General features: G+C 44.3%; 1 protein-coding gene across 2 annotated transcripts in view; it reads right to left on the reverse strand.

The window, feature by feature from the left end:
- CYRIB (CYFIP related Rac1 interactor B) overlaps window positions 1-19,299 on the reverse strand; it is a 151,820-nt gene that overhangs the window by 95,904 nt on the left and 36,617 nt on the right. The window contains exons 2-3 of one of the 2 annotated variants that reach the window (XM_061171403.1): window positions 17,597-17,649; window positions 1,151-1,194 (exon numbers count right to left, since the gene is read on the reverse strand). The gene's annotated coding sequence lies outside the window, so the exon portion shown is untranslated. The remainder of the gene's footprint in view (window positions 1-1,150; window positions 1,195-17,596; window positions 17,650-19,299) is intronic. The other variant, XM_061171402.1, reaches the window with a different exon arrangement.

Raw genomic sequence — 19,299 nt, forward strand, 5'->3', positions numbered from 1 at the left:
CTCCGTGGCATGTGGGATCTTCCCAGACCAGGGCTCGAACCCGTGTCCTCTGCATTGGCAGGCAGATTCTCAACCACTGCGCCACCAGGGAAGCCCAGAACTGTCTTTAGAATTAATAAAAACCAATATAATTAAAATTTAAAAGCTCCCGCTTTGCCACTTAGGGGCCATATAATGTTGAGCAAATCATTTCTTTTCTCTGGATCTGTTTCCTCACTTCGAAAATGAAGGGTCTGCTCTCAATGACTCATAAGCCCTCTCCAGATTTAAAGTTTATATTCCTAAGGTTCTAAATAAATTATAATCCATCAACATCAAGGATAATAAGCAACCCCTAGGTACATAGAAAGATGATAGCAACATGAGAAAATATTTTATGAATTAATAATCCCAACTTTCTTTAACCCTGTTTTTTTTTTTCTGTAACAGTGATCACCTCCTAACAGAATTTGTATTATGTTTATTGTGAATATGAAATAAGCGGAAGCACCAGGAGAACAGGAATGTAGGTCTGGTTGGTTCACCAATCTGTCTATCCCCAGCCACTAGAGTGATGCCTGGCACATAGTAGGAGCTCAATTAACATTTGTTGATGGAAAATTTGTGAATATTAAGTTAAAAGAGCAAAGTACAAAAGTATATACATAAAATAGAATGTCATTCATATAAAATATCTACCCTTATGGGGAAATGGCAAATGGGATCAGAGAAGTTAAAACTCAATGACAACACAATGAGAGCAGGGATGAAAGAATTTTACTTTCCTTCAATGTTTTGAACAATTTTATTTGTTCAAAAATATAGCATTCGAACAGAGAAGCATGTAGAGAGGAGAAAAGTGAATGAGAAATGGAAGTAGCCAAGGGAAATGGGAGTGGACCTGAAGGAGGGCACGAGGAAGGGCCGGAGGGGCCATAGGGGATAGAAGGCTCTTGGGGGTTAGTTACCCTGTGAATGGAAACAGAATCACAGGGGCAGAAGGAAAAGTAGGTAATTTGATGCAGAAAAGAAAAGCCAATTTATTTTGAACTTTTAATTACAAGCTAATATCTATTAAACTATTCCCAGGTTGATAGAAGTTCCCCATTAACTGCCTCAATCAACGGAAGCTTTGGTGAATTTGAGCACTAAGGGGCCCTTGGGGTGTTACCTGTTCCTGTTCTCGTCAGTCCTGAGCCTTCTTTTGAGCAGCTGCTGTGGATGCAAGAAGAATGAGGCCCACATACTACGGTTAACTGGTAAACCATAGGTCTTTCATGAACCAATTGATCGACAATTCCATCCAGGGTCACACACTGGGGGGAACACACAGAGTACAGGAAACAGCCTTCCCTTCCAGGGGATGAAAGACACACTACCTTATTACAATACAAATCAACACACAACTGCCCAAAGAAATTGATACAGACAAATGGCCTGGAAAATTAAAGGGAAAGAACCATTCCTTTTGGTTTGGGGGAGTCCAAGGGGAGGGGGAAAGAAGGAGATGTCCAGCCTTGTCCTGAACTTTATCAAATCACTGGGCCCCTAGTGCTGTTTGTGGACTTAATCTTGAACCCTTCACCTGGTCCTATCTTGCCTTTGGGATCACATGCTACTCTGAATGCCTCCAGCCTCCAACTACTCGCTTGAGCTGTTCATCACGGCCATGCCTTTGAACTTTGAGCGAAGCAGGTCAGATCCCCAGCTGGGAGAGTTCTTGGGACCCGTGTTTCTTGTTTCCAGCACATAACATAATTGTAATTGTATGGTGACTTGTGTACTTCCCTGAACACTGTGAGCTCCAGCAGGGCAGAAGCCATCCTGTTTTGTCATCGCTGTATCCCAGTGCTAGCACAGAGCCGGGCACCATGCCTGGTACAAGGCATGCACTCAAACCGTTGCAGCTTGTCAAAGAGATGGCATGGGTCCAGCCTGAGTTAACCCAGGCCTAGGGCCTTTACCCTGCTCTGAACCCCCAACATGGCCACAGCCCTGGAACCAGGGAATTGGATAAGCAGCTTAAGAAGGTGAGATTTAAGCCCTCCCCAAAGTAGCCAAAATGATAAGGTCATTAGCTGTGTGACCCAATAGTTGAAATACAGAGCTTTAGACAGTACAATGGGGATAAGTCAAACAGGAGCTAAGAGCCTGGAAAGAGTTTAGATTCTCACAGTTTCAAATTTGGGGGCTACAGAAGAAAAGATATTGCATAAGGTTAAAAAAAAAAAAAAAGAAAAAGAAAAAAGAAAACCTTTCCAAGAGAGAACCAATATGGTCCAAGTTAAGAAGAAGCTTAACTGGTTTAGCTAGCTTCCTCTCTAAAATCCTGGTGCTGATTTCATGTTAGAAGACAGGTTTAAAGAGAGAGCATCCCTCCTCAGTTTTAATGCACAGAAGAAGAGAGCGGAATGCTACCATGCCCCAGCTCTGGTCCTGTCTGAACCCACAGACTTGGAGAAATGTCTGTGGTGTCCATTTCAGCATTTTATTTAACATTTTTATTTAATAGGTCACTTGTATTAATGAGTGCCTGCATCAGAGTTTCTGAATGAATCACCTAATTTTAGACATGGAAAGAACCTTGGAATTGACCTTTAATCTAACATTCTGCTCTTTAGAAAGTGGAGGGGCCCAAGACAGGTCCAGAGGGGGCCCACAGAGCACAGCCCCGCAGGCCTGGACTCTGGGCCCAGAGTGAGGAGCACACGGGTTCCCGTCTACACTGTCAGAGAACTGCTGAGTTCGCTTCCAAAGGTGAGTCTGGATCACTGAGGCGTCAACAGAGTCCTGCAAAAAAATCTCTACTAATAAGCAGTGTGTAACATTCAGTGTGGTATCTGGTGTGATCTTCCAGGGTAAACAAGGTCAATTAAAACATTACCCTTATTTGGCCCTTCATTACTCACAAATCTCTTCCAAGGTAGGAAAAAAAAAAAGTTAGGAGACATGTACGGATGGATAAAGAAACAAGTGGGGCTTCCCTGGTGGCGCAGTGGTTAAGAATCCGCCTGCCAAGGCAGGGGACACGGGTTCGAGCCCTGGGCCGGGAAGATCCCACATGCCGCGGAGCAACGAAGCCCGTGCACCACAACTACTGAGCCTGCGCTCTAGAGCCCGCGAGCCACACTACTGAGCCCACACGCCACAACTACTGAAGCCCACACACCTACAACCCGTGCTCCGCAACAAGAGAAGCCACCGCATGAGAAGCCCGTGCACTGCAACAAAGAGTAGCCCCCGCTCGCCGCAACCAGAGGAAAGCCCGCGTGCAGCAACAAAGACCCAACACAGCCAAAAATAAAATAAATAAAAATTTAAAAAAAGAAGAAAGAAGTGGAAACGCAGATTTCATGGGACTTCCCAATCACCCTTAAGTGAGGAATGGTATCGTTCTTGGTAGTAATACTGAACTACTCACAGAGTTCCTATAAATACTATTCCCTGCTGTTGTGTCTTTGCCCATGCTGTTCCCTCTATTACAAACACCCTTCCCACCACTCCCATACTTCCCGTCCAAACTACCCACCAAGACTCCGGTCAGGCATCTCTATGGACATTGGATAAGGATTTCAATGTGAATTAGTTCCTGTTTTTACCTTTCAGTAACACACAGCCCTACTTAAACTGACGGTCCTTCTAGGATGTTTCAAAAAGACTAGCAATGGTATGAGGTTTGCATAGCATCATGTCCACCATTGAAAAAAGAGCTACAGAAATACAAGGTAATGTTTTATTAATTTATTTCACCTGATTCCTTGAACTGATTTTGATGGACGAATCAACCAACCCAAGATTAATAGCCTGGTTTACTACACTCATTTCTCTTTCCAAGCCACAAGCCAAAATAAACTCCCCCTCAATTTATAATTTTGCAAAATGTGCTTTTCCATGTCGACTCCTGAATCCACTGTGGTTATTAAAAGGATGGCTGCATCTGTCAGGATGGGCCAGGTTACTCTGTGGTAACAAACAAGCCCTAAATCTCAACCCCAATGATGACCACACTGGTCACTCTGGGATCAACACGAGGAACCCAACAACTCCATCTTTGTAGACTTTACCTGACACTCTGGATTAAGCAACTCTGTAGCTGACATCAGTTTCAAAGACATAACCCCCTCCTTTCTTTATCCAACCACCTATAAAGCTGTCTTGCAGAGCTGCCGTGCGGACTAGATGTGATCCTGTTTGTTAGACACCCAGGACACTGCCTAGCTTATAGGCAGCGGTTGGTAAATGATAATGGTGGCTAGTACCCCTGTCATTACCATGATCCCTACTCATCTTCAAATGATGATAATGATGTTATTATTATAATTCTCATACACCAGTGGTTCCTTTACTCATCGGCACATTGGAATCACCTGGAGAGCTTAAAAACTACCAGTGCTTGTGTCCCAGTCCCAGAGTCAGTGAATTAATGCATCTAGCGTGTTACCCTGGCTTTGGAATTTTGAAAGCTCCCCAGGTGATTCTAATGCGCAGACAAGTTCGAGAACCACCATCATAGAGGCAGCAAGATTCACATCTATACAGACACATATGTCCCTGTGTACACACACCAGCTGGTCTGCTCCCAGGTTCCATAAATCCAGCCACCTTTATGACAGTGGTGTTCATATCATTCGGGTCAGTGAGGTTATGAGTGGCAAAAAATAGCCCCTAAATATTAACCCTAACAACAACTACGGTGGGCACCGTCCAGGGTCAACTAGATGAGCCCAGCAACCATGTTTTTCTGGTCTTTACCTGACACTGAGGCCTATGCAGTTTACCCTCAGACCTCGTTTCCTCTTTACTTTCACAAGTTTGCCAGGCCCATAGTAAATCAGAGCCAAAAAATTATACTAGTGGAGACAGATTGGGAGGACATCTGGTCAAAGGAGAGCCACCAAAAGCTATTAGTAACTGAGACTATGAGTTTGTTAATTGTCGATCCCCAAGACCCAAAACATAGTAGCCAACTGAAGAGAAATGTGGATAGGTAAATTCATTATCATCACTAATTACCTAAAAAAGAGTGAAAAGCAGATGCAGAAACTCGAAAAGTACAGCATCTAAGTTGAAAACCTTATGGGTCAAGTGTTTACCAACCATCATTTTGATTTCCCTCTTTTTGTTCCTTTCTCTCAGGATGAAATTACGTCTGCTGGGGTGGAAGTGAGATCAGGAGATCTATGAACAAAACAAGGGCCTTTCACCTGGCAGCAAAGCACAAGACATGCACGCTGGGTGCAGGCAACAGTATGAACACAGACATTTTGCCACCAACACACAAGCAAAATCATCTCCTGCTCTGTTGGATGCTAAGGCTCTGCAGAGTCTGGAGAAAACTAAAAATCCAACTTGTTTGCCCTTGTTTGGGCCGTTTAATTTACGAATCACTCTGGCTTTACATAAACTCTTTACCAAAAAATGTATTCTGTGTTGTGAACACTCGCGTTAACTTGGGGCCCAGGGGGAGGAAGCATTGTATATGATTACATAATAGTTACTCTATTATTTTAAAACCAAATGGAAGCCTCAGGCAGCAAAGTCAAAAGGAGAGAGAAATCATTTTTGTAAAACTATCTGAATGCAACCATCTCTCCTGATGCATTGTGAGCTAACAATGGTTCTGCTTTTCGCAGAAGCTCATTCAATTATCTGTTGCTTATCTGGACCAGGGAGAGGGGTTTTCCTCCCATTTAGACTTAGTTAAAGAAAAAAAGCAGGCAGGAGCCCTCTAATAAAAGCCTGAAATGAAAAGCAGTAACTACTCCCAAGGCCCTGCTTATTGTGGAGGAGTCATTAGAGGAAGCTTTGAAGGGTCTTTGTTAATCTATTTTCACTACATCACAAAAAGGAGAGGAAGAAATGTGGGATCCACAGTCTCAAAACACCTTGCTTCCCTCTCCTAGGTGTGCAATTGCCAGCAAGCCACTTAACCTCTCTGAACTTGTTTGTTCACCTGTAAAATGGAAATACCTGCTTGACAAGAACATTATAAGAATTGAGAAAACATGTAATGTGCCTAGCCTTCAACAATGTAAACACTCCTTCCTCTGATCACTGCCAAACTCTCAGGAAGCTCACTAGAATGGGAGCTTTTTAAGAGAAGGGACAATGCCTTACTCATCTTTCTATACCCAGATCCTAAACGCTGCCCCTTAGAGAGAGCAATTGCTTCTTTAACATCTGTTCCATTCCTCTCCCACCAAACAGCATCTCTCATTCATTCAGACCTCATCTCCAATTCCAGGGGTGGGTCCGGAATGGTCTAAGCCAATCAGTGTTATCCCATTTCCTCTGCCACCGTGATTGGTTGAGAGATAGAGCATGTCCTGAGACGATCCAATCCGAGGGAAGCTCAGAAATTTTGTTCAATGGCTCTGTGGAGAGATGGTAGCTGTTTCTTCCCTGGATGTAAACAAGCAAGCGTGCGTTCTGAGAGGTACCAGCAGCCAGGCCACCACACAGGACAGCTCTCCTCTGTACTTCTTAGAGCACGTGTATTCTACGTGGTGTCTCCTGGTGCTGAACAATACAGAAGCCCTGCTGGCAGCCCTCTCACTATTATGAAGGGAGTCACCAGAGAATAGAGCCAACAGACAGAAGTGCAGAGCCAAGAGAATCACAAAAAGAGGAAGCTGGAGCCCTGATCAAAGTGTGCCTGAAACCTACATTACCTCTCCATTTTTTGGTTATGTGAACCATTCAACTGCTTCTATCAATTATCCAATTTGAACTGGGTTTTCTGTCCCTTGCAACTCAAAGCAGCCTAATACACCCTCTTGCAAGGCTGAATGAATCACTGAACAAAGAATTGTGCAGAAACATTATCACTCTTCCAGTGACTTAACTCAGAGTTCAAGTTCCCTAGGAGCAGGAGCCCTCATTGGTCTTGGTCATCCCATATCCCAGCGCCTGACAGAGTTTCTGGACCCTGGTCCTCAATAAATACTTTTTAAAATAAGTGAATGGAATGAAACCAAAGCACCTGGGGCTTCAGAACCTTCCAGAGCCCCACTCCCCAGATGTGTCTCGATCAGAGGAGCATGAAGAGGAAGCTCGTAGGATTTGGAGCCATCAGATAGGCCTGAGCTCAAGTCAAAACGCCAAATGAACTTCAGCTTCCTCCCCTGTAAAATGAGAATAATAATACCCATCTTCCTGAGCAAGAGGAGCCATGTGAAAGCACTTAGGGGAGGCCATGTTCAGGAAATACGTATTTCCCTCCTTCCATTCAGCTAACCCTGCTTTATACTACGGGTTCTGATCCGGAGTTCAGAAGATAGCGTCATCATATGTACATGATGGTGGACCACACCCCAGATCACTCAGCAGAGCCAGCCTTGGGACAGGTAACACACACCCTAAGCCTCCCATCCTTCGACACAAACCCACTCCCTTTAGGAGAGGGGTCTTGGGCAGAAGGCATATATAAAACTAGGTTGTCCAGCTTTCTGGCTATGGTGCTTCCTTTTGGCTTTGCTGGTTGCTTCCTCAAAGAGGTGTGAGACTTGTGCAATTGGCAGTATCCCAGATCTGCACGTCCCTAGAGGCTGTTGATTCAACCATTTACAGTGATGCAGAACTCAGCTCGACTGTCAGCTCCAAGAGGGGCAGGAGCCTTGCTTCACTCACTGGGCTACCCCCAGCACCCACAAAACACCCAATGAAATATTTCCTGAGTACATGAATAAAGATGAATGTGTGGATAAACAAAGAGTGATGAAATCAAGAGTCTCGAATAGAACTGTAGTAAAACCCTGTTAGTTAGTACACAGATGCTGGTTATGCAGCAGGTAAATCAAAGACCAGGGACTGAGAGAGGGCTTCTGAGGCTGACAGGTGTGGACCAAATTCTGGCCCTAGAATTCTAGTGACTACTCCTGGGACCTCAGGCAAGTTCCTAAACTCTCTAAGCCAGTTTCTCTCTGACAAACACAACTACCAAGATTAGATAAGAATTTTTAAATGCATCTGTAAAACAGGGAGAAAAGATTGAGAGAATATACACCAAAATATTAATAGCAATTAGCCCTAGGTAGTTAGATTATGGAAGGACTTTTATTTTTCTCTTTTCTTGTGCATTTTTGGATTTTCTATAATGAACATAAATTGGTGGTCTAATAAAAATAAAATGAAAATAAAAGTAGGGTGATGGCAATTAAAGCATCTAGCCTAGAACCTATGACACAAAGTAGGAACCCAGCAAATGTTTTGTCCCCATGAACACCCTTCAGACATTCGGAAACAGCCATCATATGTCTCCTATTTCTTGTTAAGTATCTCAGCTAATTTAATGTCATCCTTACATGACTTGATTTCAAGGCTCTCTTTTATCCTCCTCTCTGCAAAGGCTCCATCTGTTAAAACCTCACTCCGGGTATCATATAACCAGCTCACAGAATCAGTAGCAGCTCTTGTTTGCTCATTCATCTGTTAATTCATTCACTGGGTAAACACTGATTAAAAACCTACTATATTGGACATCCTTGCTTTTGCCTAACCCCCGTTCACAAACGGTTCCCAGATTTTCTCAGGGAACATCTGCCTTCCCTCATTCTCAGTTCTTGGGCTCTGGGAGGTGCAGACCCAACCCCAGCTTCTTCAGGGGGCGGACATTTGATCCAAGGTGGCCAGTCAGAGCATCTCATTCACCTGGCCACAGGGATTGGTTAGGAACGGGCACCAATCAGGGAAGACCAATCAGAGACATTAAGACTTTTGTTGAACTGTTGGGTAAGTGGCCTTTTCTCCCCTGCTGCTAGAACTGCTGACAGGTATCTTGCCACCACAATCCAAAAAGAAATAGTAGGCAGCGCTGAGAGATGGAGAAAACCTGTGTAAGCCTTAGCAACACCGTCTAAGCCTCCATGCCTTCAGTTCCATCCCTGGACTTTGCAGCTACATAAACCAGCAAATCCCCTTTCTGTGGAAGCCAGTTCAAGGTGGGGTTCTGTTACGAGGTCAAAAGAATCCTAACTCCTGAAATTTGAAGTGCCGTGACATAAGCTGCATGCTGGCTGTAAACAGATGAAGCGAGAGGATCCAGGCCATCTTTCTTGGCACTTGGTCTGAGGTGGAGATAGCTACAAACAACTACAATTATTTAAAGCCAGTAGAACTTCCCTGGCAGTCCAGTGGTTAAGACTCCGCACTTCCACTGCAGGGGCCATGGGTTCGATCCCTGGTCGGGGAAGTTCCACGTGCCGCGCGGTGCAGCCAATAAATAAATAGGTAAATAATAATAACAACAAAAGGGCATTAAAAAAATAAAGCCAATAAGATAATTGCTTGAACTAAATACTACACAAAGCAATGTTCAGAGCCATGGGAGCACAGGGAGGAGGAGTCAGGGCAGGCCTCATGCAAGACACAGCATTTCAACTGCCTCTGTATCTTCATTCAGGCAGTGAAGATAGAATTACTGTTTGGGGAAGTCAACACGGTTGATACACAGTCATCTCACAGTAAACTAAAAGCACTACATCCCACATTGCAGGATGGCCAATGATACTTAAAGCACTAAAGGGTGCCCTCTGGATGAGCCCACAAAACAGCAACAGCCGAGAGCAGGGTCAAACAGCCCTCCCTTGCAAGAATTTCACCCCAGTGTTACAGATGACGTTACACTCTTAAATAATATTCAGGTCAGGTTTTGTGATTTTGATTCCATGAACTTAAGTTTTCACTCCAGTTTTTCTGCCCGTTTGGATTACTGTTGATCAAATCACAAAAACATTATAGCAGGGGCTTCCCTGGTGGCGCAGTGGTTGAGAATCCGCCTGCCAATGCAGGGGACACGGGTTCGAGCCCTGGTCTGGGAAGATCCCACATGCCGCGGAGCAACTAGGCCCGTGCGCCACAACTACTGAGCCTGCGCTCTAGGGCCCGCGAGCCACAACTACTGAAGCCTGCGCGCCTAGAGCCCGTGATCCGCAGCAAGTGAAGACACCGCAATGAGAAGCCCACGCACCGCAATGAAGAGTAGCCCCCACTCGCCGTGACTAGAGAAAAGCCCCTGCTCAGCAGCGAAGACCCAATGCAGCCAAAAATAAATAAATAAATTAAATAAATTAAAACAAAAACATCACAACAGCCCTCTCAAGATGAATAACCTATTTACTGAATTTATTACCAAATGATGAGAGAGAGAGCGAGCAAGCCTCTGGTTCCATAAAACATGTCATGACGGGCTAGAAACGTGGCTGATTGCTGAAAACAACAAGGGCAACAATGAAAGCACCTCTGGGAACATCTATTTTGCTAAGAAAGGCCCTGAAGGTCCCTCTTTTTAAGTGAACAGAGCCAGTGTCTCTTAGATCTTTGATGATGTGAACTCAACAGGAGAGTTGTGAAGATAAAATAAGTCAGAAAAGGAGGACAGCGCAGGACAAATTCTCCTTGCCTTTGTGGTTTCTAAACACATCAGCGATTCATTTGGTCCAGAAACACAGCTCCAACTTTCCAGAGCAAAGAATCTTAGAGCTGGAAAAATTAACACTGATAGAACACTTCCAGGTGGTCTCAAGAGAGATTCCGGGGATTAATGGCAGGAGGGAGAGAGGCTTGAGATGCCTTGCAGATAACTGGGATTGCTAAGAAGCAGCTTGGTTCCCTTGGTTCCCTGGTCCTTTGTGGACCAGGGTTCGAGCCCTGGTCCACAAAGCACTTTTAAGATTGCTGTTGAATTCCACTTCTTCTCCTTGCGTGCCACATGACTTCCCACAAAGACTTTACCTCGCCTCTTCCTGAAAATGGGATTATTGTTTATCACACACTGACCAGGCCACTACTAGAGTCCAGGAAGAGTCAGACAATGGAGAGACCCACAGCGTATGACAACACGGGCAAGTGCCTGGTCCTTGGCATGTGCTCAATAAATGCTGGGGATCAGCAACCCCATGGAGACCTGCCAATCTCCCCTAAAAATAAGAGGGGTTTGGGTTGAAAGCTCCCAAAGTGAAGTTTTTGTTAATTAGTTTGTTTTTAACAACAACAAAAATATCATATGCTTATGCTTAAAAAAAAAAATTTTTTTTTTGGTTGCTCTGTGTGGCGTGTGGGATCTTAGTTCCCCGACCAGGGATCGAACCTGCGCCCTTGGCGGTGAAAGCGCAGAGTCCTAACCACTGGACCGCCAGGGAATTCCGTAAAAATTTTTTTTTAAAAAGGATATACAGTAAGATATCCTCCATCCACCCCAGACCCACCATTGCCTCAGCTTTTCCTCAAAAGTTAAACAGGGGGGCTTCCCTGGTGGCACAGTGGTTAAGAATCCGCCTGCCAGTGCAGGGGACATGGGATCCCACATGCTGCAGAGCATCTAAGCCCATGCGCCACAACTACTGAGCCTACACTCTAGAACCCACGTGCCACAACTACTGAGCCTGCGTGCAACAACTACTGAAGCCTGTGTGCCTGGAGCCCGTGCTCCGCAATAAGAGAAGCCACGGCAAGGAGAAGCCCGCGCACTGCAACGAAGAGTAGCCCCCTGCTCGATGCAACTGGAGAAAGCCCGCAAGCAGCAACGAAGACCCAACACAGCCAAATAAATAAATAAAATAAATTTATAAAAAAAAAAAAAGTTAAACAGTATTGCCCACAAACACCTTCCTTTTGAGTGTCCTTCCAGCAAAGTCTACGCAGAATCAAGCTTGTGTGTGCATGTGGGTAGGTTTACGTAAGCACTAATCCCCCCCCCTTTTTTTTCACCCATGGGAGGGAGCATACCACGTACAGTTTTCTGCATATAGCTTTTTTTTTTTAACTTAACACTGTATTCTGGGACTTCCCTGGTGGCACAGTGGTTAGGAATCCGCCTGCCAATGCAGGGGACACGGGTTCGAGCCCTGGTCCAGGAAGATCCCACATGCCACAGAGCATCTAAGCCCATGCACCACAACTACTGAGCCTGTGCTCTAGAGCCCGCAAGCCACAACTACTGAGCCCACATGCCACAACTACTGAGCCTGCACTCTAGAGCCCGCAAGCCACAACTACTGAACCCACATGCCACAACTACTGCATGCCACAACTACTGAAGCCATGTGCCACAACTACTGAAGCCCACATGCCTAGAGCTCATGCTCTGCAACAAGAGAAGCCACGGCAATGAGAAGTCTGCACACCGCAACAAAGACCCAACACAGCCAAAAATAAATTAATTAATTAATAATAAAAAACGAATGCATCCTGGAATAAATGGATAAAGAAAATGTGATTTATTATATATATGTATATAATGAACTATTACTCAGCAATAAAAAAGAAGGAAATCTTGCCATCTGCCACAACATGGATGGATTACGCTAAGTGACATAAGTCAGAGAGAGACAAATACCGTATTATCTCACTTATATGTGGACTGTAAAAAGCAAACAAACAAAAAAATCCCTAATCATAGATGCAGAGAACAGATTGCTGGTTGCCAGAATTGGGGGTTGGGGAGTGGGAAATATGGGTAAAGGGGGTCAAATGTACAAATTTCCAGTTCTAAAGTACATAAATCATGGGGATGTAACGTACAGTGTGGTGACTATAGTTAATAATACTACAGTCCATATTTGAAAGTTGCTAAGAGAGTAGATCTGCAAAGTCCTCAGCACAAGAAAAAAAAAATGTTGTAACTATGTATGGTGATGCATATTAACTAGACTTACTGTGGTGATCATTTCACATTATATCCAAATAGGGAATCATTATGTTGTACACCTGAAGCTAATATAGTGTTATATGTCAACTATAAAGAACACCTCAATTAAAAAAAACAGAATGGGGGGCTTCCCTGGTGGTGCAGTTGTTGAGAATCTGCCTGCTAATGCAGGGGACACGGGTTCAAGCCCTGGTCTGGGAAGATCCCACATGCCGCGGAGCAACTAGGCCCGTGAGCCACAATTACTGAGCCTGCGCATCTGGAGCCTGTGCTCCGCAACAACAGAAGCCACCACAATGAGAAGCCCACGCACCACAAGGAAGAGTAGCCCCTGCTCACTGCAACTAGAGAAAGCCCACATGCAGCAACGAAGACCCAACGCAGCCAAAAATAAAATAAATAAATTTACATATATTAAAAAAAAGAATGCGTCCTGGAGATGATTCCTTCTTGGTATATACGACCTACTATTTTAAACAGTGGCCCAGTATTCTCCTGTAAGGATATACCATAATCCCTTCAATCAATCCTCTCCTGACATACATTTATTTCAGTTGCTTCCAGGGTCTTGCTACTTCAAACAATGCTGCAATGAACATACATTACACACATCTTCACACACATGTGTAACTACAGGAAAGATGAGATTTATAAGATAAAACCCTTGAAGTGGAATTGCGGGGTCAAAGAGTACTTGCACTTAAAATGTTGGCAGGTGGTGCTGAATGGCCTTCAAAGAGCTTGGACTCACTTTCATTCTCACCAACAGTGTCATAAGGATGCCAGTCTCTCCACACACATTCACAAAATGTTTTCTTGTTTTTTAAATTCAAGGGAAGAAAGCGGGGGCAGAGCTCCACTCTTGTCCCACTGTCTCTTCCTGCCCCTGTGATATTACACATGATACTACTACTTCCTGAAAATTCTGCCCCTTGGATGCACAACCCAGAGATCAGAGCTTAAAACAGAATGAACGTCAGACCCACTGGTGTGCTGAGCTGGCTCAGACTGGCTCAAAAGAGCCAACTATGCACATCTCTTCCCAAGGCCATGTTCAGTGACATTATGTCGGTAGCTTGAACTTGGTCGTGGTGGAAGTATTTATACCATAGAAATCGGTAAATGCTACAGTCAGGGCTTCTTTTCTTTCCCCCAGAGAGACCTTTGTCAAACATCAGCCCATCAATTCATACTATAGTGGAAACTGAGGCTCTGCTACCTTTCTTTGAATATTTCTGCCCTCAGTAGGGTCACAAGTTCTTGGAACCTAAGGACTGGAGGAGATCTGAAGGGACAGCTAATTATTCTGTCTTCTAATGATGCCTCTCCCCTAGTCCCTGTGCTGAGACCTAAGTAGTACCCTCTCCTTCTCTCCTCCATGCGTCTCTACCATATTCCCATCTCTTTATCTAGTGCTTATTCTTGATGATTTTCTACAGTGTAGTAATTGCAAACACAGACTCTAGGCTACACTAGACAACCGGGGGTCAAATCCCAGCTCCATCATTACCAGCTCTGTGACTTTGGGCAAGTGGCTTGAACTACTACACCTTAGTTTCTTCATCTGTAAAATACAGATGATAATGATAATGCCTTCCTTATAATTTTGTTCTGAAGATTAAATGAGTTAATGCAAGGACACAGAACAGTGTCTGGCACATACTAAGGACTTAACAAACATAAAATGTTATTATTGTCTTCCAGTTCTCTAATTATCTCTTTCACTATGTCTAGTCTGTCAGCTAACCCTTTTGTTAGATTTTAATTTCAATGACTATTTTTCATTTCCATGTGGTAGCTTTTCAAATCAACCTATTCTTTTTCTGTCTTTCATCACATATTTGAATCATCTTTAGTCTTTAATCATTTGAAAATATACTGGCTTGGGACTTCCCTGGTGGCACAGTGGTTAAGAATCTGCCTGCCAATGCAGGGGACACAGGTTCGATCCCTGGTCTGAGAAGATCCCACATGCCACAGAGCAACTAAGCCCGTGTGCCGCAACTACTGAGCCTGCACTCTAGAGCCCGCGAGCCACAACTACTGAGCCCGCATGCCACAACTACTGAAGCCCGTGCACCTAGAGCCCGTGCTCTGCAACAAGAGAAGCCACCAAAATGAGAAGCCCGTGCACCACAACGAAGAGTAGCCCCCACTCGCCACAACTAGAGAAAGCCTGCGCTCAGCAACGAAGACCGAACGTAGCCAAAAATAAATAAATTTTTAAAAATAATAGTTAAAATGAAAAAATGATACTTTAAAAAATATATATATACTATCTTATAGTCTCTTTTAGATGGTTCTATTACCTTTAACTCAAAGTAATTCATTTCCTGAATAGTCCATATGATTTAATTGTGAACTCATCCTAGGGTTCTTTCTGTAGGAGTCCTGTTAGGTCTGGGTTGTTGAAGTATCCTTGTGGAGTGATTGTGTGTTTGTGTTAGGGATTCCCACAGTAGGCAGCCAGTTTTTATGTTAATTTCTCAGCTTGAGGAGTTCTCATATTTTATGACAATAACAATATAGATTTCACAATCACATATGGTACAGCCCCAGGTTTTTCATTTCTTGCTGGTGACTTTTTTCCACTCAAAACAAGCTTCCTCTCTGTTTCTCCAGACAGTGGAGTTTTTCTAGCCCCTTTTCATGAAGACGTGTAATGTTTAACGCTCCTGGGCACTCAAGTCCACCTTGGACCCAGGTCTCATTTCTAGACCCCCTGTGGTCTTAAAACCTTAACTCCCAGACTCTACAGCCTCCATCTGGGTGCAAAAGCCCCATAAGCTGTCAGGCTTTCAGCTCACATAACCATTTGGTTTAGATTTCTCTCTTCATTTTTGACACTTGTGGACTTCCCTTTCTGATGAGCTCCCCTAGATATAGTTGTTGTATTTCAGTCAACTCTGTGTTCCTATCACGAAGGAGTCACACAAGTCAGTCCGCCATGTCGCCAGAAGTGTTCCAGGTCACCAAATCTAATACACCCACTTACCCATGCTGGGGTTCTGTCCACATTACAACTGCCTCTTACTCAAGGGTTAGCCTCTAAAGTCTACTTGTAACATGAAAATGGAAGGGCATCAGAATTCCCCTTGAAAATCCCATAATAAAGCCTCATCATGGAGACGGACAAACCATCTCTCATTAAGTGCAACACAGCCAGTTTTTTCTTCAGCACTGGATTGGGTTTCTTAGGTTGAGCACAAGAAGAAATAGCCGGCTTGGATTTCGGGGCCACGTTGTATGATAATTAAAATCTATAAATATGAGAAACACACGCGAGAGCACAAGATGCTCACCCCCCAAAAAGCCATCGGAACAAAGACCAACAGCAGGAACAGCAGATCTGTGTCTCCCATTCAGCTCGCTCCAAGAGAGATGCCTGCTTGGTGGAAAGACAGGGTCACCCACGCTATTGAAAGTGTGATTTTTACCTCTATTTTGTTTTTGTTTGTTTGTTTTAATTTATTTATTTTATTTATTTTATTTTTGGCTGCGTTGGGTTTTCATTGCTATGAGCGGGCTTCCTCTAGTTGCGGTGAGCGGGGGCTACTCTTCGTTGCGGTGCGCGGGCTTCTCACTGCTGTGGCTTCTCTTGTTGCAGAGCACGGGCTCTAGGTGCGCGGGCTCAGTAGTTGTGGCTCGCGGGCTCTAGAGTGCAAACTCAGTAGCTGTGGCGCATGGGCTTAGTTGCTCCGCAGCATGTGGGATCTTCCAGGACCAGGGCTTGAACCCGTGTCCCCTGCATTGGCAGGCAGATTCTTAACTACTGTGTCACCAGGGAAGCCCTCTATTTTGTTTCTGTGGAGCAAGTATATATGGATCTGGATAGGATAGAAGCAGGAACCTATGCTATGATAGACATGATCTGACTTCTATAAGTCAGAATAGTGGCTATCTCCAGGGGCAGTACTAACAGCAAAGGGGCATGAGGGAACTTATGTGATGGGAATACCGTTTATCCTGATCTGAGTGGCGGCTCAGTGAGTGTAACATGTTAAAAATTCATCAAGATGTATGATTAAGATGTGTGCATTCTACGGGTATGACTGAATCATTCTGCTGTACACCTGTAACTAACACATCATTGTTAATCAACTATAGTCCAATATAAAATTAAAATTTTTAAAAAAGATGTGCATTATGCAGTCTGTAAGTCATACCTCAACTAAAATAAAAGTTAAAGGCACGCAGGAGAGACCGCTGGATAACATTCTGCCAGTTCTGTCTCCGTTCTATGGCTGAGCGTCTCCAGAGACTGGACAGTCACATGGAGGGGAGTGAGGGTACCAGGAAGCTTAGGGAAAGGGCAGAAGAGGGAAGTGCCCTTTCGGGGGTAGAGGGCACCCAGGCTCACAGAATGGGTTTTCCGTGAGGGGCCTTACAAGAGCAGCAGGTTTACAGTGGTTAAGAGCACAAGTTCTCGAGCCAGACTGCTGCATGGGAATACTGAATCGACCCCTGCAATGGACTGTTTGTGTCCGTCCCCCCCCCCCCAATATTCATATGTTGGAACCTAACCCCCCATATGATGGTATCTGGAGGTGGGGCCTTTGGGAAGTGATTAATTAGGTCATGAGGATGCAGCCCTCATGGATGGGATTAGTACCCTTATAAAAGAGACCTCAGAAAGCTCTCTTGCCCCTTTCACCATGTGAAGTTATAACACAAAGAACCAGGAAGTGGGCCTCACCAGACACCGAATGTGCCAGCACCTTGATCTTGGATTTCCCAGCCTCCAGAACTGTGAGAATTAAATTTCTGTTTTATATATGCCACCCAGTCTATGGTACTCTGTTACAGCAGCTTGAACGGACTAAGACAACCCCTTACCAGTGGAATGAACTTGGGCAAGGTTACTTCTCTTCTTTGAACCTCAACTTTCTAGGGCTGTTGCGAAGCTTGAGATAATTCAAATGAAGCTCTTAGTTCTGAAGCCGGGTGGTCAAATCCAGCTCTGTTACTTACCAACTTGGTAACCTTGAACGAATTACTCAAACTCCAGGCCTCAGTTTCTTCTCCTGTAAAACAGAGTTATAGCAAGGATTAAGCAAGTCACAAGTTTCCAGCACACAAAAAAGCCTCCAGTAAATCCTAACCACTGTTGTTTTTTCCTGTACCAGGAATAACAACCCAGTATAGCATTTCTATCCAATAGCATTTCAATCCAAATAACATTTCTCCCGACCATTATAGTTTACAGAGCATGTTTCACAAACGTTTTTCTCATTTAATGTTCAAAATAGTCTTGTGCATTACAAATAAAGAAATGAAGAGTCAAAAAAAAAAAAAGGAAATGGAGATTCAGAGATGTTAAGTAACTTGCTGAAGGTTGCACAGCAAGTAAAGAGCAAACCCAAATCAAACTCCTCTGATGGAGGCACAGTTTGGCTGGACTGCGTTGTCCCAGGGACACAGAAGGCGGGGCCTGGCTGTCCTTTCAGACTCAGAATTCTAAGATAAAGGATGCTGGAACTCTGGGGTAGCTCAGCAAGTCTTGGTCTCAGCAAAACACCCAGCTCAACTTGAGTCTGAACTGGTCTTAGTCATTCTACCCCTGAATCGCTTCCTGCTTTAGGTTTCTACACTGCAGAGAAAGGAAAACAAACATGTACATTACACCATCCTTGTCACCCTCGAAATCTCTTACAGTGACAAATACTTACGAATCAAAGGGAGTCTTCATAAAACCATAGTTAAACAATATCCCATTCGAACCCATTCACCAGCATTTAGTGTGAAGATAGGAGCAAGATCTGCAGTGTCTAGACGCTCTTATTATTGCCTGGAAGAATGCCCTCTTCTGGCCTTAATTTTGATTAAATCTTCAGCTGCCTTTGTGTTTTCTCTTTGCTTTTCATCGGGGGCTGAGACTACCGGAAGCCACTTAACCAGCCTCACTTTATTCACAAAAGGCTTGGGGGCCCTTCCTAATTGTCGTGGGAGAACATTATCAGCCGATCATGTCAGCCACTCCTGCTACTTTGCCAGCAATCCTCTTGTTCACCAGTACAGGTTTTCTTTCCGTTGTTGCCTGAGTGTGGTTTAAAATTCTCTTTTAAAGAAAAATCACAAAACTGCCCAGTGGCCAAAGAAAAAGGGGATTTCACTTAAGAACCATTTAAACATCCTCACAAGCTAAGACCTCACATGTGTGCACACGCTCCATACTCCGCGTGTATGCGAGCGCACACACCACACACCACACACACGCACACACAGATGACCAGAGACATGATGACAGTTCGGGCTCCACTCGCTACGTCTTGCAGCTACATAAAGGACTTTTTTTTCTTTCTTTCTGATTCTTTGACCAGATTTACAAAACAGAAAACAGGACAAGCTGTTTACTTGGGAAATTTAGGGTCCTGGGTGAAAGTCCTAGAAATTGGAAAAAAGTGTACTAACTCACTCTCACAAAACTTTTTTTTTTTTTAAAGAACTATTTTTATTTTATTTTATTTTATTTTTTTGGCTGCGTTGGGTCTTTGTTGCTGCACACGGGCTTTTCTCTGGTTGCGGTGAGTGGGGGCTACTCTTCGTTGCGGTGCGTGGGCTTCTCATTGCAGTGGCTTCTCTTGTTGCGAGGCACGGGCTCTAGATGTGCGGGCTTCAGTAGTTGTGGCACGTGGGCTCAGTGCTTGTGGCTCACGGGATCTAGAGCACAGGCT

The sequence above is a fragment of the Eubalaena glacialis genome, chromosome 17 (assembly GCF_028564815.1).
Source record: "Eubalaena glacialis isolate mEubGla1 chromosome 17, mEubGla1.1.hap2.+ XY, whole genome shotgun sequence".
Lineage (NCBI taxonomy): Eukaryota > Metazoa > Chordata > Mammalia > Artiodactyla > Balaenidae > Eubalaena > Eubalaena glacialis.